The sequence below is a fragment of the Tupaia chinensis genome, unplaced genomic scaffold (genome assembly GCF_000334495.1).
Source record: "Tupaia chinensis unplaced genomic scaffold, TupChi_1.0 Scaffold146961_1, whole genome shotgun sequence".
Lineage (NCBI taxonomy): Eukaryota > Metazoa > Chordata > Mammalia > Scandentia > Tupaiidae > Tupaia > Tupaia belangeri.
Window position 1 is genome coordinate 695,765 of NW_006206814.1, and position 5,024 is coordinate 700,788.

Sequence of the window (5,024 nt, forward strand, 5' to 3'; positions counted from 1 at the left end):
GGGGCACGCACACACACGCACCCGGCATGAGTTTTAAGCCACCAGGTCCGGGACGCAAACCGCGGTCGACTACGTGGGAGTCCAGCGACATAGCCATTACACTAACTGCTGGTTCCCTCTCATTGGCTATTTCAAATGTGGCTTAACCAGCTAGACACTACCCCCCACTAATCTCTTTCCTGCATTACCTTGGGCAGGGAACTTTCTGCCCTGATGGGGCTTTTCTCTCTAGCCACATGGGCAGAAAGTCTAGCCTCCCTACCCGCTTCCATTCGCTAGCTTTCTCCTGCCTTACTCCCAAATCAGTTGTATTACAAAATTAAATATTTCTTATTTTTTAAAGAATTACTTTATTTCAGTTTATTATTTATTTATTTATTTAAATTTGACCAGAGAAGGGCAAATTGTGAGAGAGAGAGAGAGAATGAGAAAGTAAACTGCCAGGTCTGGGACTCAAACTGTGGTCGGCCACATTGGGAGTCCAGTATCCTCAACCACCATGCCACCTGCTGGCCCCCAGGTGTAGCCTTTCTGAATATCTGTTTTTCTTTCTTTTTTTTTTTTTGTAGGGCATGTGTATTTGCCAGAGGGACAAAGACAAACAGAAAGTGAGTAATCACCCCCCAGAGGGATGGCCATGTCGTAATCCCTACTCCTCCATTTTCTACTCAGGACCTTATACACACACACACACACACACACACACACACACACACACACTGGGCAGGAGTTTTTAAGCTCAAGACTCGAACTGTGATCAATTACATGGGAGTCCAGAGACGTAACCATTACGCCATCTGCTGGTCCCCTGAATATCTTTTTTTTTTTTCTCTTTTGGGGTGGGATTTTCACTACAGGGCACATGCGTTCGCCAGACAGACAGAGAGAGACATAGAGACAGCGAGGAGAAGGGCTAATCCCCTGGGGGGATGGTCACGCCACAATCCCTTCTCCTCCATTCTCCTCTAGGGATCTTGGGCACACACGCACATGCACCTGGTGTGAGTTTTAAGCCACCTGGTCCAGGACGCGAACCGCGGTCGACTACGTGGGAGTCCAAAGACATAGCCATTATGCTAACTGCTGGTTCCCGTCCCCTGAATATCTTTTAAGAGCCCCCACTTGCTTTAAGGTGCCCCCACTTGCTTTAAGGTGGAGGGCTTTGGGGCAGGCAGAAGACAAGTATGTACTATCTAGAGCTAGCATGAGAGCAAAACCGCAAGAGCTTCGGTGTTACCATCATCCAGCCCTTTCCTGCACACGAGTCTGAGACAGGAGGGAGCTGAAGTGAAGGACATTCCAAATACCGAAAACCTGACAGACCAGAAATGGCAGAGACCGTCTGAAGCAGCTGGAAGCATGATGGTGCCCGGAAGAACCACTGTGTAAGCATTAGGCTCATTACACCCTCATCGTACAGTACTAGCATGCTGGACCACACTCCAGCTGTGATAGTGAGACACGCGTGTCTAAGATAGTTCAGAAGAGCCGTGGCAATGGGGGGCCTACCTTAATGAGGCTAGAAAATGGGAGGGCCAGTGCTTCAGGCAAACCACCACCCCTTTCCCGGAAAAATCGTGAAAAAAACCGCCCCTTAATTAGCCCAGCATAAGACAGCCAAGCAGGAGCGCTCTGCCTATATGGAGTAGCTGTCCATCCTTGCTCTCAGAGATGCAGTGAGACTGTTCGCCCACCTCCCCTCTTGCAGCTGCCCCACCCATGGAGTAGTTAGCTCTACATTTTCCTCAATGAGCTTGCTTTGGCTCTCCTCCAATGACTTACTCTTGAATTCTTTCCTGCATGAAGCCAAGAACCCTTACATCTGGGTAGAAACCCCCCTGGGTTGGGCTACCAGCAACACGTTTACTCTATAATAAAAGCCCCATGCACAGGCCAGCATGTGGATGGGGGCTGAGGTGCTGGACTCCCACATGGCCGACTGCGGTTTGAGTTCCAGACTTGGAAGCTTGAAAATCATGCTGGGTTCAGGACCAGCAGTTGGCATAATTGCTGTGTCGCTGGACTCCCATGTAGTCAACCACGGTTCAAGTCCCAGACCCAGTGGCTTAAACTCATGCCAGGCGTGAGTGTGTGCACGCCCAAGATCCCAAGAGGAGAATGGAGGAGAAGGGATTGTGGTGTGGCCATCCCTTCTGGGGCTAATTTCTCACTTTCTGTCTCTGTCTCTCTTTGTCTTTCTGGTGAGTGCATGCGCCCTATAGCAAAAACCTCTGGCGAGCGCATGCACCCTATAGCAAAAACCTCTAAAAAAAAAAAAAAAAAAAGAAAAGAAAGAAAGAAAGAAAAAGAAAAGAAAAGAAAATCATGCTGGACGCGTGTGCCCCAAAATCCCATGAGGGAATGGAGGAGAAGGGATTGAGGTGTGGCCATCCCTCAGTGGGGGGGGGGGGTTGATTTCTTAAATTCCCTCTGTCTGTCTCAGGCAAGTGCCCTATGGCAAAAACCTAGAAACAAACAAACAAACAAAATTCCAGTGCAGTGCTTTGTTGGCGTGGTCTTGTTCTCACTTCTAGTCTAACCAATCCCACACTCTAACAGAAACTCAGTCCCTAATTTGCCCTGTCTTTAATCCCAAAAAGTAACTTTTCCAGAGCTTTCAAATGTACTTAGGGGGGGAGGAGGCAGTAGGAGGTGTAGAGGTTAAGGTGGCTGGGTCTCACATGGTCAAGTGTGTGGTTCGAGTCCCAGACCTCCTGGCTTGAAAATTATTCTGGGGGGCCAGCAGGCAGCATGGGGGTTAAGGTGCTGGACTCCCATGTGACCGTGGTTTGACTCCAGGACCTGGTGGCTTGAAAATCACTCCAGGCATGTGTGTGCACATTTGCCCAAAAATCCCAAGAGGAGAATTGATTGTGGTGTGGCCATCCATCCACTGTCTCTTTCTGGCGAACACATGCACCCTATGACAAAAAAAAAAAAAAGAAAGAAAGAAAGAAAGAAAGAAAGAAAGAAAGAAAGAAAGAAAGAAAGAAAGAAAATCATTCTGGGTGCATGTGCATTTGTGCCCCAAATCCTGAGACGAGAATGGAAAAGAAGAGATTGAGGCATGGTACTCCCCCCTTGGGTGGGACTTTATCACTCTCTCCCTACCTTTCTCTGTCTAGCTAGCTCGCGTACTCTGTAAGAAAAACTTTAGGGACCAGCAGTTAGCATAATGGTTATGGTGCTGGCCTCCCATGTAGTCGACCGCGGTTCGAGTCCCGGACCCGGTGGCTTAAACTCACGCCAGGTCCGTGTGCATGCGTGCCCAAGATCCCGAGAGGAGAATGGAGGAGACGGGATTGCGGTGTGACCATCGCCCCTGGGGGGTAATTTCTCGCTTACTGTCTCTCTGTCTCTCTCTGTCTGTCTGGTGAGTGCACATGCCCTATAGCAAAAACCTCTCAAAAAAAAAAATACTTAAAAAAAAAAAAATACAATGTTTAACGGGGCCAGCAGGTGGTGTGGTGGTTAAGGTGCTGGATGGACTCCCATATGACCGACTGTGGTTGTTGCCCTGAATCCGGAGGCTTGAAAATCACCCCGGGAGGTTGATTTCTCACTCTTCCTCTCTCTATGTCTCTCTCTGGCAAGAGACTGCACTGTATAAGCAAAACTAAAAACAAACAAAAACTCTAAACACTAAACATATATTATTTTCAAAACAAATGTAATGCTAACTCAATCTACGGAGGCCAAAGGTACCTTGTGAGTGTCATGGGTGAGGCTCGACGGGGCGGAGCAGGCAAAGGGTCCCACGGAGGGCCTGGAAGGAAAGTCCACAGTAGTGAATGAAATGTGAAGGAGGCCCTGGGGGCAATGTTTAGAGTGAATGAAACTGAAAGCACTGGAAATCTTCGGGGACCTCAGAAGATTAAAGTCTTCCCCTCTTACATGGTTTCAATTGAGACTGGCCAGGCAAGGCCAGATGCGAGGTAGTTTTCATTTAAATAACATATCCAACCAAGGATTTGGAAAGGAGATTTTCAGGCTTTGCACATCCTGGGAAACACGGAGAGGCCCAGGGAGCTGGGGAGTGGGTTGGGACGTGGCGGTAACCATCTGCAGCAACTGCAGTTGCAGGGCTAGGCTGGGACCCGAGCTGCCATGGAAGTGGGAGCAGAGGGAGGGAGAGGCGCACGGCCGCTAAGAACCTTTCAGTGACTTTGTCATTTACTTACAAGCTCAACCAATCTCCATTGAGCTGTGTTTGGAAGCAGGTTCAATACATAGTGTATAACTGTATCTTACTGATTTCTATAAATTCCCAACTGTTTGTGAATACGAGTCAGGTGTTTTGTTCCTTGAGGGCCAAGACCCACAGGTCAAGATTGGCCGGCAACAAGGGAGAAAGCCCAAATGGCCTCACAGAAAATTTCCGATTTCTATGCTTTCTGTATTCCTTAGGCTGGGCTCTCCATTGCATGGAAAGGCTTGGCTGAGCCCAGGGAGGGGTTGGAGGGAAGAGCCCAGAATCCTACCATCTAGGATTAAATCAATGAAGGAGGTTGGCCACGTTCATCAAAATTTCTTCTTCTTGGGAACCAGCAGTTAGCGTAATGGCTATGTTGCTGGATTCCCATGTAGTCAACTGTGGTTCGCGTCCCGGACCCGGTGGTTTAAAACTCACACCAGGCGCATGTGCGTGCGTGCCCAAGATCCCAAGAGGAGAATGGAGGAGAAGGGATTGTGGCGTGGCCATCCCCCCTGGGGGGTAATTTCTCGCTTTCTGTCTCTCTGTCTCTGTCTGTCTGTCTGGCGAGCGCACGTGCCCTATAGCGAAAATCTCTCTCAAAAAAAATTCTTCTTCTTCTATGTAATCATCAACAGGCGGATAATCAATGATTTTCTGAGGCTACCCATACTCCCTCAAACTTCTGCCCCGGAGTCCAGGCCAGTTTTGTTTGTTTGTTTGTTTTTTTTTTTTTTTTGAGAGGTTTTCGCTATAGGGCGCATGCACTTGCCAGACAGACAGAGAGAGACATAGAGACAGAAAGTGAGAAATCACCCCCCAGGGGGGATGG

General features: G+C 48.7%; 1 long non-coding RNA gene across 1 annotated transcript in view; it reads right to left on the reverse strand.

The window, feature by feature from the left end:
* LOC102475109 (uncharacterized) overlaps nucleotides 1-5,024 on the reverse strand; it is a 9,057-nt gene that overhangs the window by 981 nt on the left and 3,052 nt on the right. The window contains exon 2 of the long non-coding RNA XR_337517.1: nucleotides 3,706-3,766. This is a non-coding gene — a long non-coding RNA (uncharacterized LOC102475109). The remainder of the gene's footprint in view (nucleotides 1-3,705; nucleotides 3,767-5,024) is intronic.